The 23,646-nt window shown below is 43.8% G+C and overlaps 1 non-coding gene across 1 annotated transcript; it reads left to right on the forward strand.

The window, feature by feature from the left end:
- Positions 1–1,516: 1,516 nt before the first annotated feature.
- Positions 1,517–1,588, forward strand: trnag-ucc (transfer RNA glycine (anticodon UCC)). Its single transcript has one exon. It is a non-coding gene; the product is annotated as a tRNA-Gly (tRNA).
- The last annotated feature ends 22,058 nt before the right edge of the window (positions 1,589–23,646 follow it).

The raw sequence follows: 23,646 nt of genomic DNA on the forward strand, positions 1-23,646 counted from the left end.
TCAATATACTGTGATGATTTTTAAAATAAAATATATTAAACATAATGAAATTCATGATGAAAACACGAGACCCAATTCGATCTGTAAGCGGCAGGAATTCAGTCATGCGAGGTGAAAGTGAGGACTGCAGATGCTGGAGATCAGTGTCAAGATTAGAGTAATGCAGGAAAAGCACAGCAGGTCAGGTAGCATCCGAGGAGCAGATGAGTCGACATTTCAGGCAAAACACCGATATCGGGAATGAGGCTGGGAGCGTCCATCGTGGACAGATAAATGGGAGGGAGTGGGGCTGAGGAGAAGGGAGCGGAGAGCGCAATTGATGGATGGAGTTGGGGGTAAAGGTGATTGGTCGGAGAGGACGGTGGAGCGGATAGGTTGGAAGGAAGATTGGCAGGTAGGACAGGCCATGAGGATGGTGCCGAGCTGGCAGGATGGAACTGGGATAAGGTGGTCGGAGGAGGAAATCAGGCAAATGGTAAAGGCCACATTGATGCCCTGGGGTTGGAGGTTCCTGAGGAGGAAGATCAGACGTTCTTCCAAAAGGCGGCGGGTGGTGAGTGAGTGGTGATAGAGAAGTTCCAGGTCCTGCATGTCCTCGGCAGATTCGGAAGGGGAATTCAATTCTCCCTCCGCCAGTTGTTGTTTTATATGTTGCTCCTGATCCATCAAAACGCAGATCTGTGTGAATGCACAAACAACCTCTCTCTATACATTTCACTCAAAATAATGTCAATGACAGGACGGATTAAAACAAAATGCAAACTGTGTTGAATGCTGGATGTAGGGAATCACGTTACTGTAGAGGCTTTACAGCACTGAGATCAGGCTTTCGGCCCATCATTCACAAACCAGTCTGCACTCCCTCTTGAAACTTCTCCAATTATCCAGATCCCTGTCTGATTGAAGACTGTCTGGGTGGAGTTTGCACATTCTCCCTGTGTCTGCGTGAGTTTCCTCCGGGTGCTCCAGTTTCGTCGCACAGTCCAAAGATGCGCAGGTTAGGCTGGAGTTGCAACGCTCAATAGTCAATAGTGTCCAGGTGAGTGTTGGTTATATGGTTAGCCATGAGAAATGCGGAGTTACAGGAATAGCGTAGAGGGTGAGACTTGGTGGGATGCATGATGAGCCGAATAGCCTGTTTCTACACTGTAAGAATTTTATGATCCTATGCTCCATCCCATCTATATCTGTGGATGAAAAGGATTATCACCTGATCAAATATCCCCTTCAATGGGTCAACGTTTGTTTTCTATCTGACAAAGAACTGCAGATGTTGCAGATCTGAGAGACAGCTCAAAAATTGCTGGGAAACTCAGCAGGTCCGTCAGTTTTTGTGGGGAGTGAACCTTTTGGATCCAGTGATTGTTTTTAAGAGCTGAAGGCTTCTGCTCTGGTGTTTTCAGACCTGTTGACGTTTTACAAGCAATTTCTTGTTTTGCTTTCAGCCCCAGTTCAGTTGGTGACTATCATGGCCTTGTTGTGTGTGTTTGGGAAAAGGGACAGTTGAGCTGCTAGAGCGGTGGTGGTGTAGTGGTGAGCATAGCTGCCTTCCAAGCAGTTGATCTCGGTTCGATTCCCGGCCATCGCAGTGTTGTGGCTTTTCCTGTGGTTTTGCAAGGAAAAGTCTTGAGCACCAACGTTGCATTCTGTGGCGAAATGTATTTGTCAGGTTGCTTTCGGGTTTTCATGGCGATGGTTCCTGTTAATTGCCGTGACAATCCGGGCACCGTTGCTCGAAAGCTTTCCTCTCTGCTGCCCATTGCTTATTTGAATATTGTTCGCAACATAAGGTTCGTTTTGTTTTGTTGGAAAAGTGAGAGATTGCTATCGTCAGAAACCTTAAATAATTACAGAAGACGCTAGAAATTCGGAACAGATTCAACAGCTTCTATCGTGGACAGGAAGGAGGTTCAAATGCGTCAAATTTCTTCAAGGTTAAAATACATTCGCACCTCAAAACCATTTGGAAGCTTAAGAATTACAAACATCACATTATAACTTTTCCTCATCCGTTCAAGTTTCACAATATCATTCCGGTAGCAGGAAGGCCAGATTTTTGTGGTTTATGCAATGTTACTATATTCGAACATTGGGCTGGTTCGTAGTTAAATGATGTTTCATTTCGTTCAGTTTTCCAATAGAGTTGGGTTAGTCCACACTTTGTTTTTTGTTTGTGTTACAACGATAGTGCGAAGTAAATTATGTTTCGGTTCAAGCCTGGAAGTTTCACCAATTGAATTGCATTTCCGTACATTTGCCTTCAGGAGAAAAGAAAAAGGGACTGAGACCATCTTTTTAACTCATAGGTGTTTGATCTGGTTCAAAACCTCCTCAATTTCGGTCAATAAATGTTCCGACAGTCCGCAACAATGATTTTCACAGATTCGAGGAGGATACATAGACATCGTTATTAATTGTTATTACCTCGGACATGAGACGTTTGGGAATGATATTTCTCAGATCATTGCTCAGCCAAGGTTAAAGGTCTGGACTCCGGCAAAATTGGGAACAATGCATTTTCCAGGAGACTGAGAGGTTACTAACAGAGCGGGAGGTGGAGAGTCGGTAGCAGAACTACAGGGACAGTCCTCTCTGATCGCTGACCCTTCAACGTCAGTATATCCAGTGCCAGGAATGACTGCCATTGGTCAGAATGACAAAATGTTGTTATGGAAAATAAACAGCATGAAAGTAAGGGAAGGTTTATAGCATGAAAGCAAGGGAAGGCTTAAAGCATGAACCCCACTGGCGATCTGTTGCAAGGGGTCTGTAGAATGCAGGATGAGATAAGAATAGTGGGATTCTCTTACACCAAATAGCAAAGAAAGGTTGACGCTGAAAGGTCTCGACGGTGAGATTAGATTACAGTTAATAAAGTTAGGCTTCCTGTTAAGTATCATTATGACTCGATTGGGAACATAAATATTTGGGACATTGCATTAAATATCTAAATAATAGTTAATAGAGTCAGCCTGATTCAGATTATTGACAATAAATAACTAATTATGGCATCGGGAAAATATGAAGTAGGGTCTGGAATGAAAGACCCATTGTTGCGAAAGTTTGACATTAAATATCAAACCGTCACATGAGAATAACGTTAAGTTGAATGAACAATTAAAGAGATGATGGGAACTAAGATCACACTTTTATTGTGTAGCGAGTGTGAGGTACTTTGATTAATATATTTAGACATGCTGATAAGCAAACAAAGCATGGCAAAAAATTATAAAAAACCATGGACAATGAAGTTCGAGAGCATTCGAGAATCTGCTTTCTCGGTGTCACGGTTTTTCGTTTGCAAATAACAGACCGACTTCATGAAGAACTCTCTACGTCTCCTGGTGATTCTCTATACTTTTTCCACGACAAAACTCAGCAGGTCTGGCAGCATCCATGCAGAGAGAATCGTGGACAATATTTTACAATTTCATCAGAACTCAATAATCTCCCACAGGTACTGCCAAACCAGATAGTTTTGTCAGCAGTTTCTGATTTTGTTTCAGATTCCCAGAGGCAACAGTTCATTACATTAACCTTTAAACCATTGCAGAAAGTTCTTTGTGTTTCTTCACACGGAAATTTTCCGTTTGAGGAACATTTTCCTGCCCCCATTAGAAACAAGAAACACTGCAGCAGAGAAAACAGATGCTTTAACAACAACGATCGCTGTCGCCTTTGGAGATCTTGAACCACCAGCCTTTCATTTAACAGTCGAATACGCTGAAACGTCCAACCTAAAACCTTGCCCGAACATCTAAAGCAGGCTGTGACAGACTTCAGTCTGTCCTTCCCAGACCGAGAAGTGTCCTCTTACCAGTTTTATTTTTCCAAAATAAAGTCTGGAACATTCATTATGGAGGCATGGGAACAGTCTTATCCCATCCACGACAGACACACCCATGTCACTGAGCACCAACTCTCCTCCAACTGGGACCATCTCCCTTCGAGCCTCCTAGTCCCTTGTGTGGTCCCAAGTTTTTTCATTGTCCCGGATTCAAGATGATGTATGTATTTGACATGTAGAGGAACGAGAATTATTTCAATGTCTTAGATCAGTTCATGTCCCGAGAACATCAAAGTTAATGGTCTGTCCTCTTAAAGAAGGGGAAGCTGCCTTGACTGTCTCTGCTCATTCGGGCAGTTCACCCTTCTCCATTCTCCTTGGATTTCTCTTCTCACAGAGTTTCTGAAGATACACAATGTTGGAAACTGGGTTAAATGGTTTGCCTCTTTAAAATTTTTTCCACCTGTCAATTGAAAATATTTTCCTAAAATCTCTTTAACACTCCTCTGCTTTGCACCATGTCCAGGGTCGAGATGTCCTGGCATTTGGAGAGATTCCTGAGGTTTTCTTTGCAACCAAGACAGTTAACTGAAGATGGTAAAAACAATGACTGCAGATGCTGGAAACAGATTCTGGATTAGTGGTGCAGGAAGAGCACAGCAGTTCAGGCAGCTTCCAAGGAACTTCGAAATCGACGTTTCGGGCAAAAGTCTTTCATCAGGAATAAAGGCAGTGAGCCTGAAGTGTAGAGAGATAAGCTAGAGGAGGGTGGGTGTGGGGAGAAAGTGGCATAGAGTACAATGGGTGAGTGGGGGAGGGGATGAAGGTGATAGGTCAGGGAGGAGAGGGTGGAGTGGATAGGTGGAAAAGGAGATAGGCAGGTAGGACAAGTCCAGACAAGTCATGGCGACAGTGCGGAGCTGGAAGTTTAGAACTAGGGTGAGGTGAGGGAAGGGGAAATGAGGAAACTGTTGAAGTCCACATTGATGCCCTGGGGTTGAAGTGTTCCAAGGCGGAAGATGAGGCGTTCTTCCTCCAGGCGTCTGGTGGTGAGGGAGCAGCGGTGAAGGAGGCCCGGGACCTCCATGTCCGCGGCAGAGTGGGAGGGGGAGTTGAAATGTTGGGCCACGGGTCGGTGTGGTTGATTGGTGCGGGTGTCCCGGAGATGTTCCATAAAGCGCTCTGCTATGAGGCGCCCAGTCTCCCAAATGTAGAGGAGACCACATCGGGAGCAACGGATACAATAAATGATATTAGTGGATGTGCAAGTAAAACTTTGATGCATGTGGAAGCCTCCTTTAGGGCCTTGGATAGAGGTGAGGGAGGAGGTGTGGGCGCAGGTTTTACAGTTCCTGCGGTGGCAGGGGAAAGTGCCAGGATGAGAGGGTGGGTTGTATGGGGGCGTGGACCTGACCAGGTAGTCATGGAGGGAACGGTCTTTGCGGACGGCGGAAAGGGGTGGGGAGGGAAATATATCCCTGGTGGTGGGGTCTGTTTGGAGGTGGCAGAAATGTCGGCGGATGATTTGGTTTATGTGAAGGTTGGTAATGTGAAAGGTGAGCACCAGGGGCGTTCTGTCCTTGTTACGGTTGGAGGGGTGGGGTCTAAGGGCGGAGGTGCGGGATGTGGACGAGATGCGTTGGAGGGCATCTTTAACCACGTGGGAAGGGAAATTGCGGTCTCTAAAGAAGGAGGCCATCTGGTGTGTTCTGTGGTGGAACTGGCCCTCCTGGGAGCAGATCCGGACGAGGCGGAGGAATTGGGAATACGGGACGGCATTTTTGCAAGAGGTAGGGTGGGAAGAGGTGTAATCCAGGTAGCTGTGGGAGTCGGTGGGTTTGTAAAAAATGACAGGGTCAAGTCGGTCATCATTAATGGAGATGGAGAGAGTCTGTTCTGCAGCTGTTTATCTTGATGCGGGAGGGAGCGGTTGGGATTGGCACATTGACGAGCAGGAGAAAGTATTGTCACTGAACAGGCTCAGTGTCCAGAGGACTGTGATTGAAGGAATTTAATGAAATGCAGCACTTATACACAGTAAATTCACAGAATACTGCAGAAAACCGACGGATCTAGCTGTACTTGTGGAAAGAGAAACAGAGATAACATTTTGAGAGTGATATATTTGTGATCAAGCACTCGACTTTCTAGCGCACCACACTGCCAGCGAAATTACAGCCAATGAAGTGTTTTTGACGAAGATTAAGGTCTGTTTGTTCATTCAAAAGTCAAAAAAAGACAATGCTGCAAACTCTCAGAGCTGGCACTGGACAGTGCAGACCGACCTTGAGGGTTTTTTCTGCTCTGATATTCACCTGGGATAATGTGGCACCAGAAGGCCTCCTCACAGTGGAAGGGGCCAATTATGTAAGACTTAGGTGTGGAGGATATTTTCTCTTTCAGAGGGTAGCACATCTGTGAAGTTGTTTGCAACAGAGGGTTGTCAAGGCTGCATACATGCAAGGCTGAGAAAGATAGACATTTGGTCACTTCGGGAAACGAGGGCCACAGAGATGAGGCCGACAGGGGATTTGAGGATTAACCAAATCAGCCGTGATCTCATTGAAACTTGTCGCTGACTTGATGGGTTAAATTGCTTCCATCTGCTCTAATGTCTTTGTTGTCATTTCGAAAATGTGAACCACCATTGCACATTAAGAACAGCAGAAAGTTTAGAAGAGAAGATTACAGTCACACTGAGTCAACATCATTTTTGAAAGGGAAAACATACAATGACAATCTGACAGATTTCTTTGGTAGCATGACCTGCAGACTTGGTGCAGGACGATGCTCAGTAAAGTTCATTTGAATTTTAGCAAGCAATCAATAAGGGGCTATATAAAAGTCTGTTGCACAAGATAGGAGTTCTCGGTGTTGGGTCATAAAGCAGCATTGTCTGTCCATTGTCTATTTAACAGAAATCACCGAATCAAGATTAATGAGCAGTTTTCAAGTTGGAAAGATATATTTAGAGAAATCCAAACTGGTTAGTCATCGGATTTAATGTTTTATCTGACCGAATGACTTGGAGGAAGTGGCAGAGTGAAATGCTGCGATAAACAAGAGGTGGGTGAGAATATTGTGATAAGGATGTGGAATTTTGCAAACAGGTATCGATAGTATGAGTGAGTGGAGAAGTCTTGGCAGATGCAGTTTCATGTAGGCGCACTTTTATCTGTTAATATTTTCACAACTCTCCATTCAATTTGCAATGTTGCAACCCCACACAAGAGCGCATTCGCTCGCTGTTGCAGATTTTGTTGACACATTGTTACCACTGTTTTTGATCATGTGTTGGTTTCTGAGTGAAAATTGTTTCCACTGTACCAGAGGTGCCAGAGACACGTTTATCAGTTCAGCCGAATATACGATAAACAATGTCCCTTTCAAAACGTGAGGTTCCATTCCAACCATGCACCAACCAAAATATCCAGAGCCGTGGAATGCGAACGGCCACAAGCTCGGGGGATTGAGAGTGACGGCTCCATGTCAAATAGTGCTGAAACAAAAGTAACTGATTTAGAATGCTCTGAATGAAACCGAACGGAACTCTCCCTAAACTTTTCCCAATTCACTCGGAAAATGATGCTGTTGCGTGCAAGTGGGTTTACGTAATGAACAGTTTATTGTCAGTAACAGGGGTGGGGTGGGGCAGGATAGTGAGGTTTTCGCGTGGCTGAGATGTGATCTAGTCGAACGGGGAATTCAAACGCCCACAGAACAGAGAGCTGGTTGATCCAGGAACTCAGTCCCATCTTCTGTTCCCAACCCAATTCTCCAGCCTTCTGTCTGTGACACTAAGCTCCCCTGAATTCCTGATCCAGTCTATTTCCCAGAATGGGTCTGTATCCGCCCCAAACCTCTCCACATCTGCTGGCAGCTGATACACCGCGTCTGTGTGTGATCGAACACAGTTTCAGTCCCACACAGCAAACCCCGTCTGTTCGGAGCAAAGCAATACCTGCTGCGGGACAGATATACGGGTCTCTGGCCCCAAATGTTTTTCTGCGAGGGTGTAGATAGCTCCTTCACCACTCACGGCAAGGACTGGTGCTTCAAAATGTGGGGAGAAAGAAAATAGACACAAAGGTTTGGACAGGTTAGTTCAAGGGTTATTGTCAGCATCAGTGGAGTCCCTGCTTCAGAGTCTGAGTTTGAATCGCACAGACCTGGATCCAATTCGCATTCAGGAAATAAAGATTTATTTCACTTCTTTTGGTTTATCTGAATGAAAACTATTTCCTGCTTCCACACAGCGTACAGACGCGGATCTGCCAGAATCAATCCAACGAGAAGGATAATTGATTGCATCCAACTGGAAGGATCATTGCGGCAGATACACGAGACACCTGTCACCGCAAATCGCCTCTAAGAATCTCGCCTTTCTCAGCTGAAACTATCTCACTGTTCCTTCAACGTCGTTTGTTATAATTCTCGGAACTCCCTCCCGAGCGACATCATGGATGCATCTCTGTGCTGAGTACTTCCACGATTCTGTAAAGTAACTTACTATCGCAAGCTCTGGAGTAATTATGGATGGGCAGTGCAGCTGATCCCAAAGATTGACGTGCATACTCCAGAAATTCGTTTCAAACGGCTGCAATTTCGAAGTGGAAACACGGAAGTATTCGGGAAAAAGTGAGAAGTTTCGAAGGGGGAGTCGGATAAACTGAAAGTCAATGATGACTGGGAGACGTGAGGCAAGAATTGAGTTTGATGCTGTTGATGCAAGGCGCAATGTCAGTGCTAATGGGTTAGCCCTTACTACCCACTGTTAACACCGACTCACACACCACTCCTGGTAAATTCACCACAATTACCCTGATCTTTTGGTATGAGATTCCCTCTGTGCATATTCACGCGTGTTATCGGCCCCGAGAGGATGAACGCATCCTTTTTATCCTGTCAGATTACAGAGGGGAAGGCAATAGTTTGAAAGCAAAGCAAGAAGAGATTTCCTCTTTCGGTGCATTTCCACTGAAGGAAGACCAGCTGTGAACTGTTCTTTCCTGCATAAGCACAGGTTGATATATATTCTCATCGAGCAGCTTTACTACTGCAAGGAAGTCTGAGTTACTGTGATCAACTAGTTAATTAAATGCACATATGGATTTGAAGAACACCGTATGTGGCTTTGTCAGTTAAAGCATCTGGTAATAACCAGGCGAGTATGGTGTGAAATGCTCTCAAATGTTCCGTACATTGAAAGTTCATTACATAAACTTATTGTAAAAGCCGTATTGTTGATCCAATATCGCGAAAGTGACGGCTCAGCATGCGTCTTGTGTTTGAGCTCAGCCCGTTGTTAGTTGGTGATACCAAGCCCTGCCGCCTGCTGTGGACCCATTAGTCAATGTTCTATCCTGCTCATCTAACGCCGAGATTCTTTACTCTGTTCAACAATGATTTCTCCATCTATTCTACTTTTAGTCTCTCGCTGTCAGAGCAAGTCTTTTTTTAAAATAATGAAGTGAGACAGGAGACACTGCAGACTTGCCAGGAAATGTTGTGGTAATAACGCATCCATTGCGAGATGACAGCTCTCATTGTCTGCTGTCACCATTCATTAATTTTAGGCAAACTGCAATGACGTCATTGAAATCCTATAATTGGAGAGAAACTGCTTTTCTTCTGGTCGGTGATGAATTCTAATTACAATTGTAAATGATCATAGTTTGAGGGAAGAAATGTCACCTGACTTCAGACCTAAGTGACAGAGATATTACCTGGAGATTGTGAGCCCAGTTCTACACACTCTGGCGGCGTGGGGGGGGGGGGGGGGGGGGGAGGGGGGGGGGGGGGCGGGTTGGGAGGGAGGCGGAGAAAGCCACCGAATTTCAGACTTTTCCAAGAGTAGGAATAGAAATTGAGGGATATTGACAGACAGAGAGTGGGAGAATGTAGAAGAGAGTGAGATGGTACAGAGAGACAACGGGAGACAAATAAATAAGCATACGAAGGTAGACACTGAAAACAGAAGCTCTCCATTCAACGTTGTTGCTCATGGACAGAAAGGACAAGATAAAGGTAATGAGTAAGGCCAGCCTTTCACCAACTTAGGAGAACAGCAACAGCATTACAGCCGACATGACATTTTTCATTTTACAGATGACGTTTGTCAGCTAATGAGAGATTCTGATACGTATGCTGACTCGTGAATTGAAAATGGCAATTACCCAGGAATTAAAACAATACAATGCACAAGTAACCTGATTCTGTCGATATGAAACAGTAAATCTCTTTGTCTCCACGGGTGCTGTCAGGCCGGCTGAATTTGTCTGTCAATTCCTGTTCTGGATTCAGATTTCCAGGATTCGCACTTACTTGTTTTACGCCAGTCTGAATCGTGTTTGTGACAAAACTCCATCAATTGCCAGCACCATACAACATTCCCTGCTTTGGGAAGGCTGTCAACAGGATAACCCGTCAGAGGAAATCTCCCATTGCCACAGCAGTAAGAGTACTGAATCCTTACCACTAGACTTCCAGGGAAATTGAATATGGTGCTGTATGTTTCCATAATGAATCCCCTTTTATTTTTTCATTTGTGATCATTTTAGCTGCACATCAATTTCCTTCTTTCTTCCATTCCTTTCAGCGTGGAAAAGGCCTTTCCGCCTATCTGCAGTGCGGGAGACCGGATATTTATCTACTCTCGTCCCAGTTTCCAGCATGAGGCACTTAACCTTGCATGTTCTGATGTTTCCAGGGTAAATTTCAATGAGATACTCCCTGTGCTTTAAATGACACAATCATAGGACTGAACTTTGACGTGGTCACACTGTATGGTAATTGCCCTGAGGAAATCATCCTCATTTTCGTCCACACAGGTGGACAGACAGACAAATTTCCGAGAGCAGGAGAGATGTCAGGATGAGACCAGTTTAACGTGCTTCACATCCGCCAGTTTCTCCGACCACCTCACCGCAGCATGTCAAAGATTTCTGCAGCACAGAAAATGCACTTCAGCTGAACAAGTTTGCACCAGTCGAACACAAGTCCCTGACTGTTCTTGTCTCATTTTCCAACAGTTGGCTCACAGTTTCAAACGCAGTTGGTGGTAGAAGTGTAAACCTCAATGCGTCTCAAATTTCTGTAGAAATTTCTGCTTGCTGCACCCTGACAAGCAGTGGGTTGCAGATTCCGACCATGCCCAATTTGCCCATTTTTGTTGTTAAGCTGACTCTTCCAGTCGAAGTCAGGGAGTAATTTCCCTTCGCAATTATTGGCATTTCTCCATCACCATCAGTAGGATTCGAGGCTGCATGGTGAAAGCCATATGAATTTCAATTCTATTGCCTTAACCACTCATCCAGGACGACAGGACGACACTGTGCAATTCACTTCCCATGTCTCTTACCTTGTGGAGATGAGGAAGAGTAAATCATTATTGGGTTTGTTTGAATCCAATCATTTCACAGCTTCCAAACATGTAAAATTTCGGTGCATGGTGAGGCTGGCTGCATCATCCTGATGGATGGAATGGGCATTTAGTCAAAATAAAAACAGAACTTGCAAGAAAACCTCAGCAGGTCTAGCAGCATTTCTAGAGAGACATTAATAGGCAATGTTTCAGAACGTCGTCAGTGCTGTGTTTTCTCCCACAGGTACTACCAAATTGGCTCGTTTCTGCAGCAGTTTCTTTTTGGTTTCAGATTTCCACAAGTCACAGTTCTTGACATTAATTTTGACAGCAATGCGGAAATGTCATTGTGGTTAGTCACACGATAGTGTTTTCAATTTGGAGAATATCTTTTGATCTCATTAGAAATTGAAACAGTGCAGCAAAGCAAACAGAAGCATTAAGGGCAGCAATCTCAGTCGCCCGGGGGGCTCTTGAATCAGCTATCTTTCATGCGCTGACAGTGCAAGCCAGCACATCACACGATCCTCCAAAGTAGGCGGTTACTGAATCTCAACTTCAGTCTGCCCTTCCGAGAATGACAACTGTCCTCTATCAGATGTATTTTTTTCAAAATAAAGCCTGGGACGCTCATTATTTAGACATAGGAACAGTTTGATCCCACTCACTGCAGGCATACCCATGTCACTGGGAAGTCTCTCACACAACCAGGACAGTCTGGGTTCCAGACTCTCAGTGTTTGTCTGGCCCGAGCTTTTTCAATATCCTGGAGTCCTCATATACAAAAACGAGAAATCTTTCAATGTCTCAGATCAGTTCGTGTCCCGAGAACATCAGAGTTAATGTCCCGTCCCCTTAAAGAGGGGGAAGCTGTCTTGACAGTTGCTGCTCAGTCCGACAGTTCACCCTTGCTCATTCCCCTCCGATGCCACTTCCCAAAAAGTTTCTGAAGATCCACAAAGCTGGAAACTGGTTTCCATGTTTTGCCTCCTTAACATTGTTCCGCTCTCAAATGTCAATATTTCTCCAAAATCTCTTCACTATCCTCTGTCTTGCACCATGTCCGGGGGTGAGAATTGCCTTTATGAGGAGAGAGTCCAGAGGCTGGTAAGTTTCACGTTGGAGCGAAGAAGGTGAACCAGAGATTTCCTGAGGATGTTTATAATGGTGTGGGAGGGAGCGGTGGGGATGGGCGCTTTGACGAAAAGGAAGAAAACTTGCCACCGTCCAGGGTCAGTACATAGAGGACTGTGACTAACGGAATCGAATGTAAAGTTGCACTTTTGCACAGTACATTCAGAGGATACTGCAGAAACTCGATGCGTCCAGCAGTATCTGTGGGAAGAGAAACGGTCAAGGTTTTGATAGTGGTACGGTTCTGATTAAGAACTCGAGGTTACAAAATCAAATCGAACAACTGGCATGGTTTGTTGAGATTGTTCTTTTTTCAAGTTTGAGCGCGAAATCGTCCTTTCGGAAATCATTGAAAACGTAGTCGGCAGAATTCGAAACTGCGTGGGGATTCCCAATGGATATCTAAACCATCACCTTTCCCACTCGGACACGACTACACATTTACCTCCCGTGCTTAATACATCTTATGAAATGAATGGTTCCAACCTGAAACACCAGTATTTGGCTTGCCCTGTCCGCAGCCTGACCCCAGTATTCGCTGTCCCCCTCTCTTGGTTCAGAACGGAGTAGGATGCTGGGAAATCCAGTTGAATTACACGAGTTGATGAGAGCTGATTGTGGCTCAGCAACGAGCACTGCTGCCTCGCATCACCATGGTCCCAAGTTTGCTTCCAACGTCGGGCCACTGTCTGTGTGATGTTTGCACATTCTCCCCCTGTCTGCGTGGGTTTCTTTCCACAGTCCAAACATATGTTCGTCAGGTGAATTTGCCGTTGTAAATTGCCCATAGTGTTTGGTACATTACTCACAGGGAAATGAGTCTGGGTGTATTAATCTTCAGAGGGTCAGTGTGGACTGGTAGGGACGAAGGGGGGCGCACTGGAGGGAATTTAATCCATTCAAGTGAATCAGAAGAATCCATTTTCATGTGCAGAGAGATTAATAAACATAGCAATGGATCGAGAAAATAAAAACGTTGTTGTATTGGTCCAGTGCATTCATCGCCAGCTGAGTTACTGAGGGTTACCTCAGATTACAACAGGATCTGTACCAGATGGATCAATTGGCTGAGAAGTGGCAGCAGGAATTTAATTGAGATAAATGCGAGGTGCTGTATTTTGGGAAAGCAAACCTTAGAAGGACTTATGCCATTAATGGTAAGATCCTTGGGAGTGTTGCTGAACAAGGAGACCTTCGAATGCAGGTTCGTAGCTCCTTGAAAGTGGAGTCGCAGGTAGGTAGAATAGTGAACAAGGCGTCTGGTCTGCTTTCCTTTATTGGTCAGAGTCCTGAGTACAGGTGTTGGGAGGTCATGTTAGCGGCTGTACAGGGCATTGTTTAAGCCAATGTTGGAATATTGCGTGCAATTTTGTTCACCTTCCTATCGGAAAGATGTTGTGAATAGATTTCAGAATAGATTTACGAGGGTTGGAGGATCTGAGCTGCAGGGAGAGGCTGATCAGGCTGGGGCTATTTTCACTGCTGCGTCGGAGGCTGAGGGGTGACCTTCGTGAGGTTTACAAAATTATGAGGGGCATGGATAGGATTAATAGACAAAGTTTTTTTCCTGGGATCGGGGAGTCCAGAACTAGACGGCATAGGTTTAGGGTTGGAGGTGAAAGATATAAAAGAGACCTATGGAGCAATGTTTTCACGCAGAGGGTGGTACGTATATGGAATGCGCTGCCAGAGGATGTGGTGGAAGCCGGTACAATTGCAACATTTAAGAGGCATTTTGATGGGCAAATGAAGGGAAAGGGTTTGGAGGGAAATGGGCCGGGTGCTGGCAGGTGTGACTAGATTGGGTTGGGATATCTGGTCGGCATGGACGGGTTGGACCGAAGTGTCTGTTTCCATGTTGTGCATCTCTATGACTCTATGATTCTACGTGATCTTGAAGAAGATTCGCTTTTGGCAAACCTAATGTGCAATTCATGTCTGTTTGTGTCATCTGAGGTTAAGATATGAAAATGTTTCAAAGACTCACAGCTGGCTCTGCAGAGTGAAGACCGATCTTCCGGTGTTTTTTCTGCTTTGATTTACACCTGGGAAGATGTGGGACCAGTGGGCCTTATCACAGCGGATGGGGTCAAACATGTAAGACTGACGTGAGGAAAATATTCTCTCTTTCGGAGGATAGCAAGTCTGTGGAAATGCATCCAACAGAGGTCTGTCAAGAATGGGTACATTCAAGGCTGAGATAGACAGTTATTTAGTCAGTCCGCAATCAAGGGCCACGGAGATAAGGCTGAAAAGTAGAGTTGAGGATTATACAAATAAGCCGAGATATCATTGAAAGCTGTCGCTGACTTGATGGGCTAAATTGCTGCTATCTGCTCTAATGTCTTTGCTGTCATTTGGAAAATGCTATCACCATTTAAAATGAGTAAAACACAACGCTAGGAAGAGATGTTTGCACTCAAACTGAGTCAACATTATTTATTGAAAGGAAAATCACACTTTCCAGTTTGCCAGATTTCTTTGCTAAGATGACCAGCGGAGCTGATCAAGGGAGCTGTTCGGTATAGTCCTTTCGAATTTCTGTCAAATACTCAATTAGGAGTCATATAATAGATCATTGCACACTTAGAGAGTTCCCGGTGTTGGGTAATAAATCATTATTAACTGTCCACTGTCTACTCACAAGAAGTCACCGAATCTGGATTATTGAACAGTTTCCAAGTTGAAAACATATAATTAGTGAAATTCAAAATGGTCAGTCATCGGGCTTCAATGATTTATCTGTCTTAATGACTTGAAGGAAGTGGCAGAGTGAAATGTGTCCAGTTCTGCTGCCGATACGCAATCATTGAGCGGGCTTATTTTGATGAGGACGTGCAAAACTGCAAAAAGATAATGATAGTATGAGTGAATGGAGAAATCTTGCAGTTTCATGTTGTGAGTGTGAGGTCATGCACTTTGTTAGGAATAATCAAAAGACTAATATTAATATGGAAAGAAACCCAATAAAAGTGTGGTTCAGATGGTTTCCAAGAAAAGACGGAAATTAAGTCAGCTGTAAAGTAATCGATGACCAAGATATGGCTGGTCTTGTTCTATGGGCCATACGTATTTTATTGATTATTGTTCTCCAAAGATTCTTTACAATAGAACCGGGAGTGGGAGAGGGGAAATTAAGATCACCCATGATTACTGCCATCTTTTAGCACTCACACACAGTACTTTTTCTTGTACGTCTTATTTCTCACTCTGGTTACTGCGAGTGGGATTGTCAACTGCACCTGCTACTGACTTCTTTTCTCACTGTTCCTTATCTCGACACAAAACGCATTTTACATCCTTTTTTCCTGAATCAAGGCAATCTCTAATCATTGCATAAATATCACTAAAATCTCGGCATTTCGCACGCCTCTGAATGTGGTCTTTCAATATTAATTGATTCTTTCCTGTGTTGTAATTGCACATGATAAGAGAAAGACAAAAAAGACATTGGTGGACCTGGGCTTCATACGCGCGTTATTGAAGTTAAAACGCAGATTACTGCCCACAATACGATCATAGAAGCATTCACTTAATCTTCAGCAAGCACAGAATAAGTACAGTGTTGTAGGGCATGTCAAGAGTAGCACTAGAAACACAACAGAAATACTGCTCTGGGCTACTATTTTGTATGTATTTCTCAATGAGCAATAGACTTTTACATGTGTTCCATCAGGAGGTACTTCACACAAGGAAGTAACCAGTGCTGCAAACGGTCATATAATCCCAGTTCCAACTCCCGGGATCAGAGATACTCAGTGTCCTGCATATCGATATGAGGAACAGTTGTCCGTGGCATTTACGGGCTAGATGAACTTTATGAATTCAGCTCGCACGTTGTCAGCCATTTTCTCCTATACATTGTTTCGTGCAGTCCCTTGGTGGAATCTCGTCAAATACTTTGTCCTACACTTGATGGGTATTGGGTCTTGTGTTCTCAAACCCCAACAATCGGAAGCGGAAAATATTGATTGAAACTAATTCAATTCTTAACACTCACAGGACCGCAGCGTTTCACATGAGCTTCAGCAGCGCTGAGAATGTCATCAAGAAAGGGGAGGAAAAGGCTGGAAACCTTCTTCCCAGCTCCGCTGAAAATTCCAACAACAACTCCGAGGACCGGAGCTTCACATTTTTCTGCTCCAAAACTCTATGGTTTTCTGCCGCAGAGAATTGCACCCTCAACTCCCGCGTGCAAGGTGAGGATACCAAGTCCTACACTATCAAGGATGGTAGTTAGAGCGAGGGCAACACCGGTCACTGTCATATGGACAGCCACAAACACACTCTTTTCAGATGGAAGTCCATTCTTTCACACTCTCTTCATTTTACCATCACCCCAGAGATTATTCTGATAAAACAGCTTTGCACTGCTTCTGTGACAAGGAGACCATTGATTTATAAAGGTCAGAAAGTCTGTCCACAATAGCCGAAATACTGCCTCAACAACACTCCACAACTCTTACACGTGATTCATTTTGTAATGAAGGCTGACATTTCATTTCCTGTCCTGGTTAATGGATGCCCTGCATAAATTCTGTTCGTGATGTCTGACCAAGGACATTCCGGTCCTTTTTGGCAAAAGCACTTCCCAACCTCTCACCTTCTAATAAATACAATATGAAAAGGAATGTATAAGTTAACAAAAAAGAACAAAGGAAATTTACAGCCCAGGAACAGGGCCTTCGGCCTCCAAGTCTGAGCCGATCCAAATGTACTGTCTAAACCTGTCGGTCAATTCCTAAGCATCTGTATCCCTCTGCTCTCCATCTACCACATCTGTCCACAAGCATCTTAAATGAATCTACCGCGCCTGCCTCTACCACCTCTGCTGGCAACGCCTTCCAAACGGCCACCACCCTCTGTGTGAAGTACTTGCCGCGTGTATCCCCCTTAATCTTTCCACCTCTCACCTTGAAAGCGTGACCTCTCGTTATTGAATCCTTCACCCTGGGAGAAAGCTTGTCTCTATCCACCCTGTCTATACCCTTCACGAATTTGTAAACCTCAATCAGGTCCCCCCTCAATCACCTTTTTATTAATGAAAATAAACCGAACCTACTCAACCTTTCTTCATAGCTAGCACCTTCCATCCTCGTAAACCTTCTCTGCACCCTCCAAAAGGCGTCCATATCCTTTTGATAATGTGGCGACCAGAACTGTATACAGAATTCTAAGTGCGGCTGAACCAATGTCTTGCACAATGTTAACATGACTTGCCAGCTCGTATACTCAATACGCCATCCAATGAAGGCAAGCAAACCATATGCCTTCTTGCCTACTCTATCCACCTGTGCAGCAACCTTCAGGGCACAATGGACCTGCACTCCCAGACCTCTCTGCCCAACAACTTTTCTCAAGGCTCTTCCGTTCATTGTATAATTCGCTCTAGAATTAGTCTTGCCTACATGCATTACCTCACATTTGTCTGGATTGAAAACCATCTGCCACTTTCCCCCCAAATCCCCAGTCCCTTAATATCCTCCTGCATTCTCTGACAGTCCCTTATGCTTTCTGCTACTCCAACAATCTTCGTGTCATCTGCAATCTTGCTGATCATACCAACAGTGTCCTCTTCCAGATCATTTGTTTATATTACAAACAACAGTTGCCCCAACACTGGCCCCTGTGGATCACCACTGGTCACCTTTCACCATTTCAAGAAACTCCCTTCAAATACTCCTCTCTGTCTCCTGTTTCTCAACCAGTTCTTTATCCACCTAGCTAGAATACCCTGCACACCATATGACTTCAATTTCTCCATTAGTCTACCATGGGGAATCTTATCAAACGCCTTACTAAAGTCCATGTATATGACATGTACAGCCCTTCTTTCGTCTGGCAAATTGCTCACTTCCTCAAAGAGCTCAATTAAGTTGGTAAGGCATGATCTCCCCTGCACAAAACGATTTTGCCTATCACTGTAAACCCATTATTTTCTAAATATAAGTAGATCCTATCCCTCATTACCTTCTCCAGCAACTTTCCCACCACTGATGTCATGCACACTCGTCTTTGGTTACCCAGAATATTCCTACTACCCTTCTTGTACAGGGGGACAACATAAGCTACCCTCCAATCCTCCAGCACCTCACCTGTATTTAAGGATTCCACAAAGATATCTGTCAGGGCCCCAGCTATTTCCCCTCTCGCCTCCCTTAGCAACTTGGGATAGATCCCATCCGGTCCTGGGGATTTGTCCACCTTAATAACCACTAGCCTACCCAACACTTCTTCGCTACTTATGTCAGCATGATCAAGACTAATAAAACTTCTATCTCTAATCTCAGCATTCACCATGTTCCTCTCCTCAGTGAACACTGATGCAAAGGAATCAATCAGAATCTCACCCATTCTCTCAGGTTCGACACACAGCCTTCCTTCGTTATCCTTTAGTGGACCAATCCTTTCTCTAGTTACCCTCTTGCTTCTTGTATAAGAATAAAATGCTTAGCGATTCTCCTTAATTCTGCTCGCTAAAGTTTTTTCATAACCCGTTTAAGCCTGCTTGATTCCTCGTTTAAGACTTGTTCTACTTTTCCGATATTCTTCCAGGGCCCGTTCTGTTCTTAGCTGCCTAGACCTTATGTATGCTCCCCTTTTCCTCTTGGCTCGTCGTAGAATTTCTCCTGTCATCCACGGTTCACGAATGTTGCACTTCCTATCCTTTGCCTTCAACGGGACATGCCTATCCTGCACTATCCTTAACCTACCTTTCAAAGCATCCCACGTCTCAAATGTGGACTTCTCTTCAAATAGCTGTGTCCATTCCATATTTCCGAGCTTCTGCCAAATTTTGAAATAATTGGTCTTGTCTCAGTTTAGTACTCTTCCCTGAGGACTACTCTCTTCCTTATCCATGAGTATTCTAAAACTTACAGAATTGTGGTCACTATTCCCAAAGAAATCCCCCACCGCAACTTCTACCACCTGTCCTGGCTTGTTCCCCAATACCAGGTCCAATATGACCCTTCCCTCGTCGGACTATTGACATACTGCAGTAGAAAACTCTCCTGGACATTTCTTACAAATTCCACCCCACCCAGACCTCTGACGCTAAGTATATCCCAGTCAATGTTGGGAAAATTAAAATCTCTCATCACCACTACCCTGTTGCCTCGGCATATTTCCAAAATCTGTTTACCTATTTGTTCTTCTACCACATGCTCACTGTTGGGAGGCCTGTAATACAGCCCCAACAGTGTAACTGCACTCTTCTCATTTCTCTGCTCCACCCATAATGCCTCACTAACCAAGACCTCCATAGTGTGCTCCTTTAGCACAGCCGTGATATTGTCCTTGACCAGCATTGCAACTCCACCCCTCCCTTTTACTTCCCTCCCTGTCCTGTCTGAAGCGTCTATATCCAGGGATGTTTAATTGCCAATCTTCATGCCCTTACTTCAACCAAGCCTCTGTGATTGCAATGACATGATACTCCCAGGCACCAATCCAAGCCCTAAGTTCATCTGCCTTTCACACTATACTCCTTGAATTAAAGTAGACGCATCTTAGGCTCCCAGTTTTTTTTGTGCTCATCTACTCTCTGTCTACTCTTCCCTTTATGAATGCAATCTTCATAATTCTTACAGTCTCTGGTCTCCACATCACTGCCTACTTGTTTTCTCTTCTGGTTCCCAGTCTCCTGCCACATTAGTTTAAATATTCCCAAATGCAGTAGCAAAAAACCCACTAAGGACATTGGTTCCAGTCTGGTTCAGATGTAGACCGTCTATTTTCTAATAGTCCCACCTGCCCCAGAACCGGTCTCAATGTCCAACAAATTGAGTCCCTCCATTCTACACCATCTCTCAAGCCATGTGTTCAACCTGTCTTTTTTTATTTCTACGCTGGCTAGCACGTGGCACTGGTAGTAATACCGAGATCACTACCTTTGAGGTCCTCCTCTTTAACTTCTCTCCTAGCTCCCTGAATTCTTCTTTGAGTTCCTCATCTAATTTTCTACTTGTATCGTTGGTGTCCATAGGCACCAATACAACTGGCTGTTCACCCTCCCCTTTTAGAACGCTCTGCAGCTGATCGGTGGCATACCTGACCTGAGCACCTGTTAGGCAACATACCATCCAGAAGTCCCATTCCAGCACAGAACCGCCTATCTACTCCCTTCACAAGACAATTCCCTGTGACAATGGTCCTACGAGTCGTTTTACCGCCCTTCTGAACAGCAGTGCCTGCCACGAGGCCATGAACCATGCAACTGCTGACCTCCCCTGGTAAGTAATCTCCCCCAACAGCATGCAAAACGGTACACCTTTTTTGGAGGGAGATGACGGTCGGGGACACTTGCACTGTCTTCTTACTCTTTTTCTGTCTTTTGGTCACCCATTCACTATCTCCCTCAGCAATTCTAAACTGTGTTGTGACCAGCTCACTAAACGTGCTATCCACGGCATCTTCAGCATTACAGATGCTCCACATTGAGTCCATCCGCAGCTCCAGAGTCGTCATGCGGTCAAACAAGAGCTGCAGCTAGACACACTTCTTACAAGTGTAAGAGTCTGGAGCGTCAGCCACGTTCCTAAGCTCCCACATCAAGCAAGAGGCACAGGCCACGGGTCTGAGTCAACCATTGTTGTTTTGCTGAAAGGTTGACATAGTACAGTGGAAGTTTATAGTATCCATTTGCCTTACAGACATCTTACATTTCATGATTTCCCTTATCCATGGTGTGTGTGTGAGACAGTAACAGAGAGAGAGAGGGGTGCTGACAAGAATCTTATTGTTATTTTGGTATACTCTAATTATATTCAGGGGTTCAGCCTTTTTTACATGAATGTTCATTACTTCGGTGTTTGTTTGGAACTGAGAATTAACCAGAGTTCAGAATGGTTAGGATAATATAACTTGAGCAGCTATTTAAAACAAATCTGTATCTGCTCAAATCTTCAAATTATTGACTCACAGTCCATGACTCACGAAGGAATTAATATAAAGCTGACATGACAAAGAAAGGCTAAAAAATAACTTCACAGGACATTGGGGCGCTATGGAGAAATATAGGTTAAGTGAGTAGTCAAAGGCCTGACAAATAGAGCTTTACGTGGATAAAAGTGAAGTTGTCCATTTTGACTGGAAGAAAAGCATTTTGTTTTGATAGAGGGAGATTCCATAGCTCTGAGATGCAGTGGGATCAGAGTGTAACATTACCTGAATCACAACGTGCTAGCAGTACGTAATTAGGACAGTGAATAACTGTTTTCCTTTTATCACGGGGGAATTTAAACACAAAAGTAGAGAGCACTGTTGAGCTTGTATCTTGAATCCTCTAATTCTTATCGGTCACCCTGTTAATGGAAGGAAGTAAATACATTGGAGGGAATTCGGAGAATGCTTACCAGAATAATACTTACAGAATGACTTGTCATACAATGGGAATTCGGATAGTCTAGGCTTTTTGTCAGTTTGTGGTTAGGAGAGGAAGAGGCAAATTAATTGAAACAAGATGTTTCCTCTGACAGAAGGGACGGGAATGAAGGATTGCTGTCTAAATGTCAGTGGTTGCCCATTTAAAACACATCCAGATGATTTGTTTTCTCTCAAAATGTGGAAATTATGGCACGTTATGAAAGCAGATTTTGGAATATTTTAAAGGCAAACATAAACAGTATATTGTTGAGAGAGAGATGGCGAAAGGTTTTCAGGGTAGGCAGGAATGTGGATTTAAAGTTACAATTAATGAGACATATTCATGTTGAATATCTAACTCATCCCTGTTTGTATGGGATGTGGCAGGTTGATTAAACTGATAAATTGGAGTTTCAATGTAAAGATCCAACAAACAAGTTTATAATCTTCAGAGCTTTTTCAATGGTTTAAATTTTCAAGTATTTGTTTAAAATCACTTAATTTGTGCTGTAACAATAATTGCCGTTATGGAAACTGTGACACTTCCAAGGCAGAAGAGATTCCAGTAATGAATGCAGTGATCACAAAGAAAGTTTTTGTCCAATGTGTGACTTAATTAAGATTCATCTGGAACACAACAATGTGAAAGAAAATGAGTGCCACTTCCTGTAAGTTCTATGGAGGGGCTTTTGTCTGAGTAATGCCACAGTAATGCAACAAACACCAACCTACGGCAGTCACATTAACAAATTTGCTTTAATATGTCTATAATGTTTGCATTTTGTTTGCTTAAAATATAGTTGCATCAATACAAAACCTTCAAAAGTGGTCAGTGGAAAATTGCTTGCCGATTCAATATTCAGATCTCAATTTGTATTCGAACATTTAGATAGCTGAACTCTGAAGAAAGAATAAATATATTGAACAATTAGGATTCCTATATCCTCTGCTCCCCTCATTATGCCTGTGATGTCTTTCAAAGCCCCTATGATAGTTTTAAAGAAAAAAACCTACTGTTTTCCATTGTCCCACTGCCTCTGGAAGTTGATCTACTTAATAAATACAGTTGATCAAAGAATATAATACTGAATCCCTGAGCATCCAGCAATTTTATACCAGCCATCAGCCAATTGTGCATAGAAGACCTATCTTAAAATGTTATCTTTCATGACTAATTTCAGCTGCTTATACTGTGAAGAACCGGGAAATCTAATTTCTCCAGGGATAGTTGCAGAAAATAAGTTTGCTCCAGTTTGTGTATAAATGATCCTTGATTCAGAATTCAAAGACGTGAAAGGAAATTGCTGGAGAGCTGTTGTTTAGATTGTTCATGGGCTGCCTCTTGAAAGCATGTGACAGCAGTGCAACAAACACCTTTGCAGACTAGACCACAGCAATCGCTCTAAATTTCCATCCCTAATGCTTGCTTTGTTCCAACTGATTGATGCTCTTATTTAACTAGAACAACAGAAAGCATCCAAATAAAACCCGATAGAACTGCGAATGCTGTAAATCAGAAATAAAAACAGAGTTGCTGGAAAAGCCATTGCTTTAAAACATCCCAATCTCTTCAGTGAAACGTTTCCCCTTCATCAGCCCGGTCATGAACGTTTTACCTCCCATTGACCTCTCTGGTCTATACTGCAAGGAAAAATTCCATCTCCCCGACAATCTCTGCCTCTCCCCCCTACCTGTGCTCTGACCTCTTGCAAACCAGTTATGTAAGTTTGACAAAAAAACAATCACCAACTCATGCAGTCATCCTTCTGCAGTGTGAGCTGTTTTTTTTTTAAAAACATATGAATAAGTGCTGTAATACTGAATCCAGATCCTTCAGCCATTCCAGCGGCTGGCACACAATTGTATATGCAGACAAATGCTGATTTCAGTGACTAAACTTGCCTGTTCAATTGCAAGCCTGGTAAACGTGACAGCCTAAACTGCGATGGAGATGGAAAACCGTGCCTTCCAAATCTAAGGCGGTCTCGAAAAAGTA

The sequence above is a fragment of the Chiloscyllium plagiosum genome, unplaced genomic scaffold (genome assembly GCF_037043375.1).
Source record: "Chiloscyllium plagiosum isolate Xiang-an unplaced genomic scaffold, Cpla_swu_hap1 HiC_scaffold_24, whole genome shotgun sequence".
Classification (NCBI taxonomy): domain Eukaryota; kingdom Metazoa; phylum Chordata; class Chondrichthyes; order Orectolobiformes; family Hemiscylliidae; genus Chiloscyllium; species Chiloscyllium plagiosum.